Source organism: Cavia porcellus, unplaced genomic scaffold (assembly GCF_034190915.1).
Source record: "Cavia porcellus strain 051 isolate PalLab524CR breed Dunkin Hartley unplaced genomic scaffold, mCavPor4.1 scaffold_5, whole genome shotgun sequence".
Classification (NCBI taxonomy): domain Eukaryota; kingdom Metazoa; phylum Chordata; class Mammalia; order Rodentia; family Caviidae; genus Cavia; species Cavia porcellus.
The window spans coordinates 87735653-87756802 of NW_026947488.1; positions in this window are offsets into that span (position 1 = coordinate 87735653).

Consider the following 21150-nt stretch of genomic DNA (forward strand, 5'->3'; position numbering starts at 1 on the left):
TAATACCAGAAATACATATGAGAAGTAAAGGGAAATCCTCTCTTGAAGAATTAAATCACACACCGGGTTTGAATAATGTTCACAGAAAGCACCAGAGGAAAACAAAATGAGAATGACAAACAAATGAAACCCCAAATCACAGAATAAAACAAATATAGTCAGAATTTTCAAATGTCAGAAATAGTTGTTGGATTTATCAAATAAGTAGTATATTCAACTGAACTGTAACATTAAATGTAAACTCACTGCCATGGAGAATAAAAGATGTGCCTGGTGCATAGGGGAGAGTGTCTACCACAATTCCAAAGAAAATCAATGGAAGGGAAAAATGAGGAGAACACAAACAGATCATATAGATTTGAAATAAAATGATGGCAACTCAAGATGTGCATATGAGTAAACAGTGAATATTTTTTCTTTCAGTCACTGAGATCTACAGGGTCCCCCCCCCCCGAACCATCATTTAACCTGATCTGATTAACACAACCTGAACATCAGGTGCCATGGTGTCTAAATGCTCGTCTATTTCCTTATCTTCAGTTGCATGTTTATGTTTTACTTACGTGACAACGCACGATACTATTTACAGTTCTCCAAAGTTTGTATATTCTTTATCATTGGCCAGGGTGATCATTTAGCTTACCTTCCCATACATTTTAGAAACAAGTAGTAAAACTCCTCATTTTTCCAAACAAAAATTGGGTCATCCTTTAAACAGTCTTATTCAAATTTCTCTGAGAAATTGTAATTTTTAAATACCTCACTATTTGCTAATTACCACTTTTTAAAATTATCTGCTTTTTTACAGTTTTTTTTTGTTATATAAATTTGAAGTTTAAATTTTAGGTACAATTTAGGTGTACATGGTGAGCTCCTTCATTGTAAGGAATTTGTATCTGTACATAGTGTACTTTCAGTCCTTTATTTTCCCCACTCTGGCCCCCTCCTTTCACACTTTTCCCTTTCCCCTTCACAAAACTCGGTTTCATTTTGTCTTTATCTTCTAACTTTTCATTTCCCTTCCTTCATTCTCTTTTCCCTAGTTCCCTTTTCCCTTTGGACAGTTTCTTCATATTTTACAAAATCCATTGTACATTTTTGTTCCCATTTACATTTTAAGTTTCTCACACCAAACAGATAATGTGATATTTACACACATGTCCAATTTATTTTACTTGAGTATGGTTTCAAGGTACATCCTTTTAGCTATAAATGTCTCTGTTTTGTTTTTCTTTATGGCTGAGTAATACTCCATTACGCAAATGTTTTGCTTCTAATAATATACAGTTCCTTGGTACAAGGAATAAACTACTGATGACTAGGAGTTATATAAAAAATTAAGTAGATTTTGTACTAATGAGAATTAGTACTTCTTAAGCTTGAGCTCCTCAGTTGGCATATTTCTAAACTTTCAAAGGCATACAAAATCATTTTCTTGAAAGTGACATTATTTTTTTATTTTCCTATAAAGAATATGCATTTAAAGTACTGTATATTTAAATTATACATTATAGACACACAAAATGTAGAAAGAATGTCAGTTTTTATCAGAAACTCAAAATCATTTATATATTATGAGAATGCCTACTTGTACACACAAAAAATTTGAAAGTCAAATTTTTGAAGAAGATAAAAGCATATGAGCAGTTGGAAAAGGATATGGACTGTATGCACGCTTTGAAACAGGTAAACATTAATAAATCTTCAAACTTACACAATGATCCGAGAGATCTAACTAGTAAGAAAAATATTTAAATAATTAATACTAAATATAGGAGCTTTTTTCAAAACACACTTATTTTAAAAGCTAAGGCAAAACAATAAACCTTGAAGAAGGTTTTTGTTTGTTTGTTTGTTTTTTGGTAACTCCAATTGCTCTGAACAAATGTTTCATACTGAATAATTCTTACCCATATCATATTTGCATTTTCTTGAAAACATGCAAATAGAGTTTTGATTTCTATGAGCTCTCAGTTTTTCTGAGCCTATCTAGTTCTATTATTTCAAAGGAAAAGAAAAATATACTTTCGATTTCTTTGATACTTAGAAATTCTTAACTTTCTCTGAGTTGAAAAAATGAGCAGAAAGCTATGTTTTATACAGTGCCATTTCCGAGTAGGAATGAAAAATTGTAAATTCATGTTAGTCTACATAGCAGAGTTTAGGAAATATATCTTTGTTTTCTTCTAAAATTGATTTTTGAGAACTCAACTCAATTTCTTATAATTCTGAGATAATTTTGTTTTCGATATAATTTCTAGACTAAAAGAAATTTTTTAAAAAATGTGCCCTAGTGATGACTTCATGTTGGAAATTTTGGCACAGTTTTTATAGTGCTTTATAATGGACAACTGATATTTTTCTTCAATCTACTTGTCCAAAGCTGAGGCCGTACTATATCTATGCTTCAGTTTTCAATGGCACTTTACTTCTAAAATAGAAAATTGGCAGTTGGGATTCCTCTTAACCCATATATGGATCTTCCTCTATCACAGAGTCTAACATGTCATGCCTTAGTGATCACCACATGCACTTACTTGAGTACATTCATTCTACACAAATTTAAAGTATCCAAAAACTAGAATTTATTACTAAGCCATACCCACTACTTTTAGAGTCAATCCAAAAGGATCCTTGATGTTGGACCAAGGAAAGTGTAAATATTTTCTTGCATTTAAATATTGTAAAGTTATTTTAACTCTAGACTCACTATCATTTCATCACAATTAGCATTTTTCTCATTATTCTTTTTCACAGGCCAGGTGCAATGAGAAAGCTGTGCATATTTTTTAGATCAGAGTAAAAGGGAATGGAGTTGGAAATATGCTTGTTTTAGATTTGAGAGATATGTAGATAGATTTGATCTCATATCTTTCTATAGTTGCTATTAGCTTTCCCTTGTTTACAACACATTTACAGTGACTCAGTGATTTAAAATAATATTGAATTCTTTTCATGTCTAAAACTTGAGACAAATCAAAAGTACACACATTTTGAACTATATCCTAAGATAATAGTTTACCAAAGCTGAAAAGTGCTTGACTAAATCACATTCCTTGCTGTAAATCAAGGACTTTTTTCACGTGTCTTTATTTACTTACTTACTTACTTACTTACTTACTTACTTACTTTTTGGTGGGGCACAGAATTGAGAAGATTCTGTTTTACTCAGAGTTCAGTCAATTGCTAGAAGTCACACTCAGTTCTTTGTCATCTGACTCCCTGAATAGGCTTTCTGGTAGTCTCCTGTAATTAATCTCTTCCTCCAGGAAGGGCTGCTTTTGTTTTGGTGTTTGCCTGATTAGCACAGAGCACACTAGGATGACTGGTTAACTCGAAGTCCATGGTGTAGAAGCTTAATTATACGTATAGAGTCTACCACCTTTGCAAAGTTGTTTTCTTTGGAACAGTGTCTATGATAGTCACAGAGATGCTCTGCACACAGGCAACTAGACTCTTAGAATTCCTTTAAGAGCACTCTCTACTGTACTTATTCACTGTCAGCTGTCCCAAAGTAGAAATGCCATTCGGTAGCGTGACTACCAAACACGATACCGACCCAATGAGTGCTAGGAATCTAGAGAGCATATGTGAACATGGCCTAGACCCTAGTGATAAAAGTATGGATGTGTATCAATTTAAGATTGCATATTCTGAAATGCCCAAAGTGTGACAAAATGCCTTAAAATTGGTACACTGTTTCCAAGTTTGACAACAACTTTAAAATTCACATTAATGAGCATTGAAACTAAAATAAACGTCTCAAAACTCTGAATCATGAAAGACAGATTCTAGTTAACCATGTTAGAAGAATGCTTCAATTATTTTTCTCTTTAGAAAATGTTGTCATTTCAGTGATCAAGTAACATGAAAGAATACATGAATTACGCTGTTTTTAAAAAAATTGAGATATTTGTTATCTGTCTTTTCAAAAATTTTCCATTATTCTTTGATTTTCTTGGTACTCATTCTAGAATATTCACTTTGATTATTAACTTCATTCTCTTTATTGAAGACATTTCATATTTTAAAATTTTTATTGTCTACAAATATGTTGCTTTGTTATTTCTAAATTTTGAGTATATAGTGTTCAGAGTTATATACACAAGATCTCTGTACTCCAACATAGAACACAAAAAGTAATACACCTCGATTGTTTAAAATATTTTAAATATAGAAAATTTAAAAACCCAATAAATAAAAATTAACTTAACCCAGCACACAGAGACAAGCACTGTTATTTTATGGTAGAAATGGACCATCTCCTACTCTGTAATCTGAATACCTGTCTGTTGATTTTCTTGCTATGAACAATAACACTAACGCATTATATGAGAGTTTATGTTTTGGTTTCTTAAGTATGGGCTAATAATTGCTAAATTAAATTAAATTTGGGCTAAAGCTACCTCCTGTGTATAAACTACAATTTACTGTAGTATGTGAACAGACTGTAACCTCGAATAAGACTGTATTCTTGTAAGAAATAGATGAGTCTCAGTCCATCAAAACAGCAGAATTTCAGCCAATCGCAGGTTATCTGCTAGTCAGACCGTGTCCATTTAACACCAGTGCCCAATTATCAACCAAAGTACTTCAATGTTTACTGTCTGTGGACACTACTTGCTTACCTTGGTGGACAGAGCTCTCTGAACCTTTATTGCTTCAGGGCATGATCCAATTCAAAACTTGTTATTTCCAAAAATAAACAGACAAATTTCATTTGTCTCCTGATTTTCTTTTGACAGAATCTAACATAATGACAAAGCATCTGAAGACTGGATTTTGTATAATTTTCTCCCAAAACGTATTTGTTTTGAGCAAGTCAGTTTGTTGAGTCTTCTAAAATATTCAACTTATGTGTCATAAAAGCCTCATTTTGTGGCAGCAATATTTTTGTTGTGAAAATTCCAACACATCAGATTCTTGCTGAACTAAAGTTTAACTTACTATTCTAGATTAGTAAAAATAAATTTATCTTTTGTATATTTAATAAAGTTAAGATTATTGGCTGAATAAAGTAGAGATAAATGTACTTACAAAATATTATTTTAAAAAATTATTTGGTACATATTCAAGTATATCTTGACATATTTAGGGTCCTATATTATCACACTATTTAGTATTGTTTTATCTTTTAGTAATAAAACATAGATGTGACAATGAGTCAATAAATGTTAATTGTCTTAACTTTTACTTACTACCACTATTTAAAATCATGTTGGGGTCCTTCTCAATAATTTTTATTAAGACTAATACTGTAAAATTTTTCAAACAATATACATTAGTATGCTTGTTACTCTGAGTTATGTCTGATTTCTTATGCAAATGTGTCTTTCTTTTTCTATAGAAATGAATTGAATTTGTAAGCTTCTTCTTGGTATTTTAATTACTAATAATTTGAATTTGTAGCAATATAATTTTTCTAATTTTTACATTATTTCTTTTTGGTTCATTTTTAAAAGTCTTATTGTTTTCTTTAATATTTATTGTTCCTATTTGAGGGTTGCTATTGCTGGGAAGTAAGAAATGTAAGATATGTAATTCAATTTGAATTTAAGACAGTAACAGTATAATAAAATATCAGTATCAAAAATAAAAATTATCAGACATTTAGATTTTATTGGACATGTGGCAATAATAATCTATTTAGTAATATAAATTATCTTTCATTAGAGTTTTTCACCAATTAATAACTAAAAATGAGATTACATAAGCTGATCTCTCATAAAGCATAGCAATAATTTTTATTTTAAGCGCTGTTTCATTTAAATACATTAGTCTGTTTACCATTTAGATTCTCATTTTTATTGTTATGTACAGTGTTTAATGTGTATTTGTATGTCAATATAGTAGGATATTTAGAGCTATAACTAAATTGTTTCTACACTTATTTAATATCACTTCACCTAACACTGTGTGCAACTGAGAATTGTGGAAGTTTAGTAAAGATTTTTTTCCTAATATCAATAATGTGGTTGTGAATAGAAATATGCTTATGTATGATAAAGTACTGTTTTATTCTAGTTCTAGAACACTGAAAAAGTATTAATTTTCATTTTATAGAAAGGAAATTATGCTTCAGAATGTTTAAGTGACTAGCTTAAAATTGATACATAAGAATCTAGAGTTTTCATAGTACAAATTCTTATCTCAGCTACAGACTGAGGAGATGTAGGAATGAGCACCATTTCGTGTCAATAGTTCCAGAGAAAAGAAAAGCTGCTGTGTAAATTAGGGGTCCAAAAACAAATACACATGGAGATCTAGTGCCTTAGGCAGCAAAAACGAACTTCTCCTGGCTGCTCTCAAAGAAGCTAACTCACTTTGTGCATTTGTCCTGTCCAAGCCCTCACCTGGGTGGATAGTATCCACCTACGTTAAAGGAAACTCTTACCTTTCTAGACATCAGATCTGTCACATGTTCGGAAAGTCATGGAAAAGGGAGCACATCACAGAAGCTGAGGTAGGAAATATGGCTCAAAAGCAAAGTGCACACTGACAGCATTTGGAATGTCTGGGGTGTTATCACTTCACTGCAAATACAAATATTCATGACACATGAAGTGAGATTATCACTGAATAGCACATTCCAGGGAAGATTTTACATACTTATATTTGGTTTTGCCAATTAACATTGTTTTTTATACCTTTTTATTATTTGTAAGTCTGAAATATATTTCACAGTACTTTAAAAATAATTACTTTTAAAGATTTTCCTTGCAGTATTTTTTATATTATTACTTTGCATGTAATGGGTGAGTGAAATATAGGTTGACCGATGTAAATTTCAAAATATGTATTACAGCAAAGGACCCATTGTCATTAATCTGCTTCTAAATAATCCTCTTGCTTCAAACACGTCCCATCATTCTTGCCACTTTGAGAGTAGATTTAGAAGACCTCCTTTGTGTCTTACAAAGTGTAATAAAAAATATGGTGAATGCGGCTGCCCAGTGTCACCTAAAGGAAAGGCAGTCTCAACAAACAAACAAACAAACAAAACAAAAACAAACAAACAAAAAACTCTACCTGCTGTGTCCTGATCCACTTGGCACTGTCAAATTGTGGTTCTTGCCTTTATCAAAAAGGTCAAGAAAGATAAAGATTTTTAATTAATTCAGGACATCAAGACAGCCACTAAAGCATAACTAAATGCAGTCTCAAAAGAGGATTCCCAGAACTGCTTGACACAGTGGCAAGAGTGATAGATAATAAATGTGAAAAGAGGACAAATAAGTTGAAGGGGTTTATAGCACTTTTATTTTTCTGTAATTCCTTTTGCTTTTCCTTTTATTTATTTATTTGGTACTGGGGGCCAAATTTGCTACCTCATGCTTGCCAGGCAGTCACTTACGCCTTTGAGCTAAATCCCTGGTCACTGTAATACATTTTAAAAATGTAAATGTTTACCATGTATTTCAGTCTTACCGTAGTATAGGTCCAGTATGCTATCATTTCTGAATCTCCAGTTATATATTATAGCTGTCATATCCCTTCTCATTTTTAAGTTTCACATTTCTTTGACCTACAGCTCTATAAAACTAAGTAAATGTGACAAAATTTGCCCAATTCTCTACCTTCCTTCACAGTTCTCTATGTTGTCTGCTTATTAATCTAGTAGCCCAGACTTTTGAATAGGAGGGACTGGTTTTGTGACAGACAGTACTTTTGTGGAAGGGGAGTTCGGGGTGGGGTGGCAGTGGGACTATGGGGATAGTTTCAAGATGGCTCAAGTACATTACATATATTGGGGACTTTTATTCTATTATTATTTTGTAATGTAATGAAGCAACTATGCAACTCATCATAATGCATAATCAGTGGAAGTCCTGGGCTTGTTTTTCTGCAACTAGACAAATTCTATAGTAACTCAGTAATTTATATTTGTAATTTTTTTGAATTTAAAATAACCTGTGGAGTCTATATTATTTTTTCTTTTTCAATGAATAATTTGCAGAGATGAAAGACAAGCAAATCTAATTTCTCATCAAAATTCATAATATATTCTCTCATGTTTACTTAACTTATTATAATTTGTTAGCTTAAATTTTAAGGTAGATGTAGCTGTAATGGTTATTTGCATTTTCATTATAAAATTATAAAAATTTTACATGCATTCTCCTGAGAGTCAGTCTGGCTTCATTCTCTTCCTTATGATATGTCTTTGAAAATGTCAAATAAAATATGATTATCTACCATGCACAAGTTGATTACAATGGCATACTGGAATATTTTTCAGGTGTAACTAAGCATCAGATTGCCTCTGAGACATACATACTATTGAGCAATTATTCCTCTGAAAATAAATAATATTTAATGTGTTCAAATGCCAGATGGCGGTAACAATTAATAGGATACTAAGAAAAAAAATTCCTTTGACTTTTTAAAATGAACAACACCTATCTTCTACCTCTAAAATAATTTTATTTTAGAACATTTGTTATTTTACAATCATCCCTAATGAAAGTTTGAAAATGTTCCTGCTCTTATGTGTCATAATCTTTGGTTATATTTTACCATGGTGTGTAATAATCATGTAATGTACTCGAGCCTAATTATACCAATTATTAATATTCTAGTATCTAAAGTATATTACTAAAAAGGAACATAAAACCTCTATTTTTTTAAGTAAAGCAAGTAGCTGTCTTTTATATGCCATTTTATGTTTGTACACATGTAAGACATTTTCGGTTTGGGGTTTCATAATTTACTTATAATTTTCAGTCATTTTATGGAAAATAACTGAAATCCCCACTGTTACTTTGAAGTAACATATTACTATGGCAGATTAATATTTTGCTTGTTTATCTTTTAGTGTTGAATGTTAAATGTGTGGACTTTTGTGTGCCAGGTACGAGTTCCATCACTCGCTTGAACTCTGTGATCCCAACATATTAGCTTATATAAGCTGTAATTGATATCTGCTATTCATAAAAATATTTTATTTTATAAAATGCACTTAATGAGTGAAATATTTTTCTGAACAAAGAAGTTTGCCTCTTGTAAGTGAGTTTTTAAAGGTCTGTGAGAAAAATGTCATTAACACAGCATCTACTATTAATAATATTCAATTTTCTGAATTTAACTAAATTGGGAATTAGGTTTAATAAATAAATACAGTACAGGGGAGAAATTCCTGAAGATATTATTTATGAAAGTTACTTATCTTCCTTTTGTACTTAATAGAGATGATATTATGTGCTTTTTAGTGAGATAATAATCTGCTGTTACAAATATTGGCTGAGTGATTATTTTTAACAGCATTATAATATATGTTTTAAAATTCTCTTACATTATATATGCTTTTAACTAGCAAGATTTTTGTTTAAAACAGAAGACTGTTCAATCACTGATAAAACACAATATGATAAAGAATTTGAATACTTTTGCTCAAAATTTAAAAGAAATTGGTTTAATTAGAAAATCTTAACTGCAAACCTATCAAATAATGAAAATATTATACCTAGGAGGGTTAACAAAGATCTTTTACAAGAGAATTTGGAGGAGGTGTGTGCTGTGGCAGTTTTTAGGAGACAAAGACATTCCATACACTTTCTAAGTATTCTTTAAAATTTCTTACTAATTCAAGTACTAAAATGGTATCACAGATGATATGATCTTATGACCTTATTGTTGCAGGCAACTGAGTTAGTTAGAAATATTAGAGATAATGAGCAAGATTAGGTCCTGGATACAGCCAGTGCAAAAGTCCATTTATCTTGTAACTGTGGGGAAACAGTCACCTCTGGCTGTGGGTCAGGCCTCAAGACAAAATATCAAACAAAGGAATTCATATCCTAAGGACTGATATTCTAAATAGTTCCCTATCATCCTGAGGAAGCCTAGAGTCACCATCCCATACCCCTAGGGAAGAGTCTCAGCTCTAAGAAAGCCCAATTCCTAGATGACTCACTTCCCCATTTGTCCCCAATTTAAGCAATTTTACCTGAACTATTAATCTTGTTGGCTAACTATAGTTATGTCCCATCTTATGCAAATCTGCCTTGTGAGTTCCCAGTTTCCCCCACCATAAACCCCTCTTACCTGCTGATTTTGCTCTATAAAAGCCCCTGGAAAAGACATGGTACTTGCCAACCTAATTGGGACCCTTTCTGTCTCTCTCAGACAGAAGCTTTCTTTCTCTCAATAAATATATTCTGCTCTTAAACTCCATTGTTCCTAAAATTCATTCTTCAATTTTAGAGAACGTGAACTCATAGACATGGTAGGTTGGGAGTTTCATTCCCCTATATCATTATGATTATCTGGAAAATCATGAATATATGGTCAAAAAAGAACCAATTAACAAATTCCACAAACAAAAATCAGTTGTAGGGCTGGAGACTGAGTTCAGTGGCATAATCACCTGCGTAGCAAGCGTATGGTTATGGGTTTGATTATCAGTACAAAAAACAAACAAACAAAAAAGTCAGTTATATTTTTATAAATGAAAAGGAGTAATCTCAAAAGTGAATTTTACATTATATAGAAAGCATTTTTCTTTTTTTTTTTTAATTTTATTTTAGAGGGAATAAAACCAAGCAAATTAAAACAAAATAAAGCCAAACAAAACAAGACAGAGTAACACAGGACTTCAAAACAAAATCACAGAAAATCAACAGTAGCTACCACAATGTCTATTGTTGTCAAAATAGCTGCCCATACTGTCATACACAGTGATATGAAACAAAACAGAAATAGAATAAGACCAATAAAACCAAAACAATAAATGCAATATAGGATGTCAAAACAAGATAATAATAAATCCAAAATAAGCTGCCATATCTTGTTATTCTCAAAATAACTTCCCCTGCCATCAGATACAACAAAATCAATCAAAACAATAAAATGCAACCAAAAAAAGCAATAAGAATGATACAGAATTTCAAAACAAGATAATAGGCAATTAGCAGTGGCCACCACTTTCAGGAGATATATGTTGCAATACATATTGTTATCTTCTTAATAGATGATCAGATTACCAGCCTTAGGCCTGCAAAGTCAGTGAACACTGTTAAGTTGTATTTTACCTCATTAGCCATCATCACAGCCTGTCAGCTGGTCACTTGTGGGAATGGGGTGAGAATGTTGCCTCTTGTCTCGCTGCCTGTGTGCCAGAAGATGCTGGAATCTGGCTCTCCCCCAGCCAGCCCATGCATGGGGCCAACTCACAGGAGGTCTTAGCTTCTTGTTGACTTCTTGTTCTCCTCCCTACAGTCCATGAATGGTGCTGCCCCACAAGAGAGAGCTGGCATCTAGCTTTCCCCCATCAGCCCTAAAGCATTTTTCTGTTCAGTTACAACCTAAAGAAAAGAGAGAAAAAGAACAAAATACACAGGAGTTAACAAAAAAGTGAAAGGCATAAATGAACATTATAAAAGGTTTCTGGCAGAAATGAAAGAAAATATAAGTAAGTAGAAAGGTATTTAATGATGGATTGGAAAATATAATATTATTATTTAAAACCAATAAAGCTAATATGATCAGCAAGTTCAATGCTATCCCTATAATAATACTAGTAACATACATGTTTCCCACTAATTGTAAAATTGACATACAGTCTCATGCATTGATTGGTTGTTGAAACAATCTTCAAGATAAAGAAAGATAATTCTGATCTCAAAACTTACTGCAAATTTAGGGTAATGAGAGTGGTGGGATTGGGGATTTAACTCAGTGGCACAAGCACCTGCCTGGCAAGAATGAGTTAATGAATTTGATCTCAGATATCAACAAAGAATAAAGGAAAATGGTGTGACAGTACACAAAGATAGGCATCTAAGCAAATGAAATACAACAGAAAATCATAAGTAAACCTTCAAATTTAGAGTCAATGTGTTTTAACAAAGATGCAAAGATCATTTAATCAAGGAAGATAATCCTTTCAAACACCTGTGTTGGGAAAATTGGATATTCACATGCAAAAATATAAAGTCAGATCCTTACTTAACATCAGAATATAAAATGTATCCAAATAGAACCATGAACTAAAAGTGAGACATTGAACTTTGAAATTCTTAGCAGAAAACACAGGGCAAAATTGAGACAGTGAAATTTGACAAGGATTTCCTGGTTATGACATTAAAATCATAGACACCAAAAGAAAAATTAATTTGGCACTGCATAAAATTTTCCAGAGCTTTGTAAGTAAGGGAGAGAGGTAAAGGGAGGTGAGAGGAATGGAAACATGACAGAATCAATAATGAATGCTATCACTAGTTATATCTAAAATGCACCAATAGGACAAGCTTGCAGGACCCGGGAACTCCAGCCAGAGGTGCACATGGGGCTGGCCTAGACACAGGACTCTCCTGCAACTCCCACCATTTCTGCAGACAACCTTGCGGGACCAGGGAACCCTAGTCAGAGCTCCCACCCTTTCGCCCAGAACCTTGGACTACAGTGGATTAACTCTGCTAGCTTGAGGGGAGATTCAGTGACTGCTTCACTCAAATGGAAGATCTTTGCAGGCTCCAGTCAGTGTGGTGAGTATGTCACTAAAATAGATGTGTGTAGTGGTAAATAGACCAGTAGTAAAGCTCTCTCCAACTAATTGTAAGACCTTGGTGAGTCTGACAAAATGTGGATGACTCTTTCCTACACAGAGAAAACATCAGGCAGAGTGTGGAATGTGCCAATAAGGACTCCAACTTGGGGAAAATCAAAAGGGCTTACCAGACACACAGGGATAGAATATGGCCTCAGCCAACACAAATACTATAGACAGGGAGATATGGTGAACTGGAATAACCTGAAGATAAAGTAATAGAAGAAACTAAAAGTTGACTACATCATTACTACTAGGCTTGACAGCCCAGGAAGAACATGGAACTCACCCAATAGGCCCTGCAGTTTCAAGTCTGATGACTGGCCCACCTATTCATTATGGGACCGAGCAACTGGACAAACTACAACCTTACATTAGGACCCCAAGATACACACTACCAACAGTAGACACTAGTGGAATTGAAGGACCAAATATTAACTCAAAAGGGGAACATGGCAAAATGAAAAACCAAAATGCAATTGCAAACAGTTAGTTCACCAGGAGCAAGTACAGGAGACACTGAAATAGAAGAATTCAAAAGTAACAAACAGGAAATCTCTATGAAATAGCAGGTGAAACAAACAAACAAAAAAATCCTCCACGAGGCTATTGAGGAAATCAAATTAGAAGTACTCTTCCAGGTAAAGATAGAAATAACAACCTTAGTAAAGGAATTGCTGAGCAGAGCTAAAGAAGAAATACAGGAAAAAGGGCAGAAGCATGGGAAACTGATTTAAACCTCGAATGAACAAAATACAAAACATGCAGAATTCATGAAACAAACTCAAAGAGACATCCAAGAAACAAAAAATTCTATTATGACAAAACCGTTTAAATGAAGCTGAGGAAAGGATTTCAGACCTTAAGGAAAGGATTGCAACTAATGATCATGAAAAGATGGAACTCTTTAAAATAGTTCAAGATGATGCCAAGAGAAAAAAAAAATAAGATTAATAGGCATTAGGGAAGATGCAGGAGTCAATGCAAATGACATAAAAAAAATATTCACAGAAGAACAGAAGAAAATTTCCCAAACATGGGTAAATCTGATATGCACATAAGTGAGGCATATAGAATGTCAAACCATCACAACCAACATAAATCTACACTCAGACATATAATAATTAAGATCTCAGACATGCAGCATAAAAACAGAATACTAAAAGCTGTAAGAGAAAAGACACAACTCACCTATCAAAGTAAGCCCATTAGAACCACAGCAGACTTTTCAGCACAAACTCTCGAGCTGAGCTTGGAATGAGGAATTTCAAGCACTGAAAGCCTGAAAGAAAACAACTTTCAATCCAGACTGATGTACCCAGAAAAACTTTCATTCAAATTTAGTGGAGAAACAAGATACTTACATGACAAAGAATAACTGAAGACATTCATGTCCACCAAGCCAATCCTAGAAAAAATATTGAAGCACATACTAGATAGAAATAAAAATGACCTCAATCCACAAAACTACATTAGAAAGAAACCACCAGGTAAGACAAGAAAATAAACAAGGGGGAAAAGCAGAAAGCAAACAACAGGAGCATAACATGGCAAAGGTGAGCAAGTACACCTCAGTGATATCCATAAATATAAATGGCCTCATTCACCTATCAAAAGAAATAGGGTAAAAGGATGGATAAACAAACATGATCCCACACTATGCTGTATACAAGAAACACATCTGATCCAAAAGGAAACTCATAGATTAAAAGTCAAAGGATAGAAAATATTCTGTGCAACAGAAACACAGAACAAAGCAGGGATAACTGCTCTATTTGCAGACACATGAACTTCAAACCTAAAATGATTACAAGAGAAAAGAAGGTCACTACATACTTGTTAGTGGAAAAATTCAAAAGGAAAAACTAACAATTATAAATATTTATGCATCAAATAAAGGAGCACCCAACAATATAAGACAGACACTAATGGACATGAAAAACTCAAGAACACAGTTTTAACAGGGAACCTTAACAGCCCATTGTCACAAAGAGTTAGATCAACTAGGCAAAAAGTCAGCAAAGAAATAATAGAACTGTGTCATACCTGTGAACAATTGGACTTATTATATGTTTACAGAATGTTCCACCCAACCACATCAGAATGCACATTCTTCTCAGCTGTGCATAGGACATTCTCCAAAATAGACCATATATTATCCCATAAAACATTCATAAGTAGCTGCAAAGTTATTGAAATTTTCACATGCATACTATCTGACCACAGCACACTGAAATTGGAAATGAATGGCAACAAATTACAAAACCTGCATAAATACATGGAAATTAAATAACAATCTTTTGAACAACCAGTGGGCTACAGATGAAATTAAAGAAGAAATAAAGCAATACCTAAAATTCAACGAAAATGCAGAAACAATATAGTGTTACCTGTGTAATGCAATGAAAGCAGGCTTGAGGGAAATATATAGCAATAAATTGTCATATCAAGAAAACAGAACAAGCACAAATAAACAACCCAATGCTTCATCTTAAGCTTCTAGAAAAAGAACAAGTTAAATCTAAAGTTCATAGAAGAGAGGAAATTTTAAAGATTAGAGCAGAAGTCAATGCAATTGAAACTAAAAAAAATACAAAGAATTAATGAATTAAAAAGCCAATTTTCAGAGAATAAACATAATTGACAAACCTCTAGCTAACCTCATAAAGAAAAAGAAAGAAAAAACCCAAATTCATGCAATGACGACTGAAAAGGGGAATATTACTACAGATCCAATGGAAATTCAAAACATTATGAATCCCTACTTTGAAAATATCTACTCACATAGTGAAAAACACAGAGGAAATGGACAGATTTCTAGAAACATATGAACTACCAAAGCTCTACCAAGAAGATATAACAATTTTGAATAATCTATTATCAGTTATTGAAATTGAAAATGTAATTAAAAACTTATCAACAAACAAAATCCCAGGTCTTGATGGATTCATTACTGAATTCTATAGGAAATTTAGAGAAGATTTGATGCCAATGCTCCTTAAACTCTTCAATGAACTTGAAAAGGAAGCAATCCTCCCTAAATCTTTCCCTGAGGCAAGTATCACTCATACCAAAACCAGAGAAAGACCCAACCAAAAAGGAGACTTATAAGTGAATCTCACTAATTTGATGCAGGGATTCTCAATAAAATACTGGAAAATAAAATGCAGCAAAACATCAAGAAGATTTTACATGATGACCAAGTGGGATTCATCCCAGGAATGCAGGGATGGTTTAACATACACATCAATAAATGCAATACACCACATCAACAGAACCAAAACCAAAAACCACATGGTCCTCTCAATAGATGCAGAAAAAGCTTTTGATAAAGCCCAACACATGTTCATGATAAAAACCCTTCAGAAATTCAGAATACATGGTGTCTACCTCAATCTTACAAAGGTCATACAAACCAGTAGCCAACATTATAATAAATGGACAAAAAAAAAAAAAAAAAAAAACGAAAGCTTTCACTTCAAAATCAGGAACCAGATAAGGATGTCCACTATCACCACTCCTATTCAATATAGTTCTGGAAACATTAGCCAGGGCAATCAGACAAGAGAGAAAAATAAAAGGAATAAAGATACGAAGGAAGAGGTTAAATTATCACTATTTTAAAATGAAATGATACTCTATAAGAGAAGACCCAAAAATCTCCAATAAAAGACTACTAGAGATAATAAACAAGGCCAGCAGTGTAGCTGGATACAAAGTCAATGCTCATAAATCAATGGCATTCCTCCACACAAACAAAAAAACTCACTGAGAAAGAAATTATGGAAATATTGCCCTTGACAATAGCATCTAAAAATGAAATAGGAATCAACCTAAGAATATAAAAGACCTATATGCTAAAATTTTGCTATGCTAAAAAAGGAGATTAAAGAGGATATTAGAAAATGGAAGGAAATTCCTTGCTTTTGGCTAGAAGAACCAACATTGTGAAAATGGCCATACTCCCAAAACTGTTATACAGATTTAATGCAGTCTTAATCAAAATACATTAATATACCTCACAGATCTAGAGAAAATACTCTTAAAATTTGTTTGGATGCAGAAGAAACCTAGAGTAGCAAAGGCACTGCTGGGCAACAAAGGCAAGGCAGGAGGCATCTCAATTCCTGACCTGAAACTATACTACAAAGCCACAGTGATAAAAATCAGCGTGGTATTGGCAAATAAATAGACCTGAGGATCAATGGAACAGATTAGAAGACACAAGCACAACTACAAAGACACTCAGCAATGTGATATTTGACAAAGGAGCTAAATATGTTCACCGAAAGAACGATAGCCTCTTTAATAAATAGTATTGGAGGCTGGGGATTTAGCTCAGCGGCATAAGTGCCTGCCTTCCAAGCAGGCAGTCGTGAATTCAATCCCTGGTACCAATAAAAAATGCAAAAGACAAAATAAATAAATAAATAGTATTGGAAAAATTGGCTCTCCACATGCTGAAGACTGAAATTAGATCCATGCCTATCACCAGGCACAAACTAAATGTATCAAAGAACTAAATATTAAAACAGAAATACTAATTCTACCTGAAGACAAGGAAGTTAGAAGTCCTGGAGACATAAGGGTAGGCAGAGAATTCATGAACAAAATGCAAACTGCACAGGAAACACTTCAAAGAATCAACAACTTAGACTCATTATTGAAAAGTTTCTTCACTTCAAAAGAAATCACCAACAGAATGAAAAGAAAACCGAAATGAAAATGAAAAGAATGGGAAAGAATTTTAGCCCACAACCCCTCAGACAAAGAACTTATATCCAGAAAATATAAAGAATTGAAAACCATCAAGCTCCCCAAATTCAAAGATCCCCCCTCCAAAAATGTGTATCTGAGATGAATACACAGTTCTCAGATGAAGATATACAAATGGCAAATAAATACATGAAAAAATACTTACCATCACTGGTCATTCATGAAATGCAAATTAAAATAGCACTGAGATTTTATCTCACTTCAGAAAGAATAGCTACCATCAAGAAAAATTGATAATAAATGTTGGCTAGTCTCTGGGGAAGAAGGAACACTTCTTCACTGTTGGTGGGAGTGTAGACTGGTGCAACCACTATGGAAATCAGTATGGAGATTTCTCAGAAGACTACGATTGGAAGTTCCATTTAATCCAGCTATTCTCCTGAGTATGTTCCCAAAAAACTGAAGAGGTCATATCACAGAGTCATATGTTCACCCATGTTCATAGCAGCACAATTTGTAATAGCTGAATCTTGGAAATCACCATGATGCACATCCATCACATAGTGGATGAAAAAGGTGTGGTATTTTTATACAATAGAATATTACTGAGCTATAAAAGGATGATCTTGAGGTCTTCATAGGTAAATGGAGACAACTTGAGACTATCCTCATTAGTGAAATAAATAAGAATCATATTTATAAATATCACATTGTGTCTCTAGTGTAAAAAGTAATAAGAAATGTAGGAGAGACATAAATGTGTAATTGCTTTTGTAAAAAAGAGAAGAAAAGGAAGTGTTTTAAAGGATATAACAGCAGCATGTGTGTTTAAGTGTGTAGGATAGATAACCATATTACTAAGTTTTTGTTGGATCATTGAAGAGAATTGTTTGCAGTCTCGCTGCTTGAAGTATTTACTTTTGTAGCTTGAACAACTATTTCTAAGAGGACAACATGTAATTTATCAACTAGTGATTTCTTACTGTTTTGTTTTGAAATTACATATTATTTCTACCCTTTATCTGTTTTGTTTTTTCTTTTTTCTCTTTAAATAAAAAATAAAATGTAACCATAAAATAAAAAAAAGAAAAAATTGTATATGAAAATATATTGCCAATAGAGTAAAATGTAAAATGAATCCAGTAGTACAGAATATATTTTCAAGTCACAATATAGAATGATATCAATACTCCTAGATTATATAGTCTACTCCTAAAAGTCAGGAAAAACGTTTCCAAAGAAATTCATTTCAAAAATGGATTAAAATGGTTTCATAGGCATTTTTCAAAGGAGACATGTAAAAAATCAGTAAGTCTATGATTACTAACACTTAAATAGAATAATGCAGTTAAAACCATGATGAGATAATGAAGTACTATGTTAATAATTCTTAGGGTAGGTATGATTAACAGCACATCCAGAAACAGAAATGTTGATGGGAAATTGCCACACCTATGAACCACTGGTAAAAATGTAAAATGGTAAAATAGCTATGGAAAAACAGTATGACAAAGCCTCAAAAATTTTACACAGAGAATCATCATTTCATTCAGTGGAAGTTCTATATCTTTGTTTATTTCTGAAAGTAAGATCTCTAAAAGGTGTTGATACTCCCTTAGTCACAATAGCTAAAACAGAGGTGAAAGAAATATTATTCAGTGATAAAAATAAGGAACTTCTAGCTGGTGATACAACATGGAAGAAAGTTGTGGACATTATGCCAAGTGAGGAATAAGCCAGTTACAAGAATTCAAAGACAATGTTATTAGACTTCTGTGACACAGTAGAATAGTCAAAATTATAGTTAAGAAAAATAGAAGAATAAATTTCAGGGGCTGGAAAGAGCTGAATATGGAAAAGTCTTGCTTAATATATATAGAGATTTTCTTTTACAAGGTAAAAAACAGTTGAGAGTGATGGTGATAATCATTGTATAACAAATATAATGTATTCAATGCCATTGAAATGTAGTCTCAAATATGCTTACTAGTATGCTTTATGCTTTTATATTGTACCATAACAAAATTTTAATTTTAATTTTTCTCAGGTTTCTTTTAATGTTATTTAAAAGAGATATATACAAGGAATATAATAAATCGCACAAATATATTTGCTGATGACTATATATTGCTCAGCCTACTCTTTTCACCTTAAGAAAGATGGTGCATTTTTTTCTCTCCAAGACCAAGAGAGGGATTGGGAAGGGAGAGGTAGAAAGGGGAGTATATGAAGGGAGAACAGAGGGAGAAGGGAAAAGGAAAATTGGAAGGAATTAGTGTGTAGTATGTACGTATACCAACTCTTCATGATAAATGTAGTCATTATATACTGCTAACATGTACTAATAAAATACAAAAAAGGAATATTACACATTAGTAAACCAATGAAAAATAATTTGGACTTCTGGGAGAACATGGCAGATAGATAACAGCAGCTATGGATGCTCTCTGAGATAGCCAGTTTAGAATCCAGGAATGGTGTGGTGTGAGGAGTCCTAAGCAAGAGGAGATATACCCCGCAGACCCAGGAATGAACTAAGCTGAGAGAAACCAACTGGAAGTGCAATTCTGGTGCTATAATCGGAACAGATAAAATCTCAGTGACGAAGGTGCCTCTGGAAACTGTGATTTGAATTTCCTGCCACCGCTGCTGTATCTAAATTGGCACAGCAGAGAGAGAGTCATGAAAGCTCTGAGAGTGGGAATCAGCAAACGGAAGTTGAGAGCAGGACTGGCAGGCAGTTCTGCATCGACCTGTGGCAAGTGAGAGGAATGGGGACCCTTCCATAGACTAGGAGGTTCCAACAGAGGACATTCTGGGACTGGGCAGACTAGCCAGAACAGGATGCTGCAGTGACTTTAGTTGCGTATTCCTCTCTCAAGTGGGATTGGTGGGGAGTGCTTGGCCTGAGTGATGCCATGGACTAAGACCCAGTAGGCTAGCCCAAACCAGGTCCCAGCACCTGGCGGTGCACCCTAGCAGTGAAGCTTTCAGTATGTTGACCTGGAGGGGTGGGCCCAGCAGAGGCTGCCAGGGCTGTGTCCCCCTAGTACACTGCAGTGGGCGGGAACACCTAGCCAGCGCAATTCAAAAAATTGTAACCAACAAAGAAAGAAACTGGGCCTCCTTTATACCCTTGTATGGCAGGAAGAAAAAGTATGGGAAGAGGGAGCAACAAGAAAGGGTCCTCGGCCCCCAATCCTGAGAACACTGATCCAGGAAAGGTAATTGCAAAGGAGAATGAGGACAGGCAACATGCAATATTAGACACGGCACCAACAGACATAAGTGATATCTCCAGAGCCTCATAGATGAGTTCAAAAGTGAAGTATGTAACAAAGTAAAGCAAGATATGAGTAGAATAGTTAGAGAAGTGCTAAGCACCACCCAAGAAAAAACAGGTGGTGGAATGGAAGAACAGAAAAAAAGGGGAGAATTGTTTGATGGAGAAAATAGAGAAACATAGGATACACAAAGCAGGTTCAAAGGATTACCAGGAAACTAAAAACTCTATTGACAGCTGGCATAAGAGCTTGAAAGAAACTAAGGATAGACTATCTGAAATAGAGGACAGAGTTGTAGTGTGGGAGCATGAAATGAAAAACTTCTTAAAAATAACAGGGACACAAACAGTAATAATACAAAGGCTACAAGATGATAAAAGGATCGATAACTTAAGAATTAAGAACATAAAAGAAGTAAGGACACGAACAAATGAACTACAAAGGCTATTCACAGAAATAATCCAGGATAATTTCCCTAATTTAGCAAAAGGTAAAGATAGTCAGATATATGAGGCATATAGGACCCCAGCCACCTACACCCAAACAGAGCTACACCCAGGCAAATAATAATCAAAATTCCAGAAATCCAATATAAGAATACAA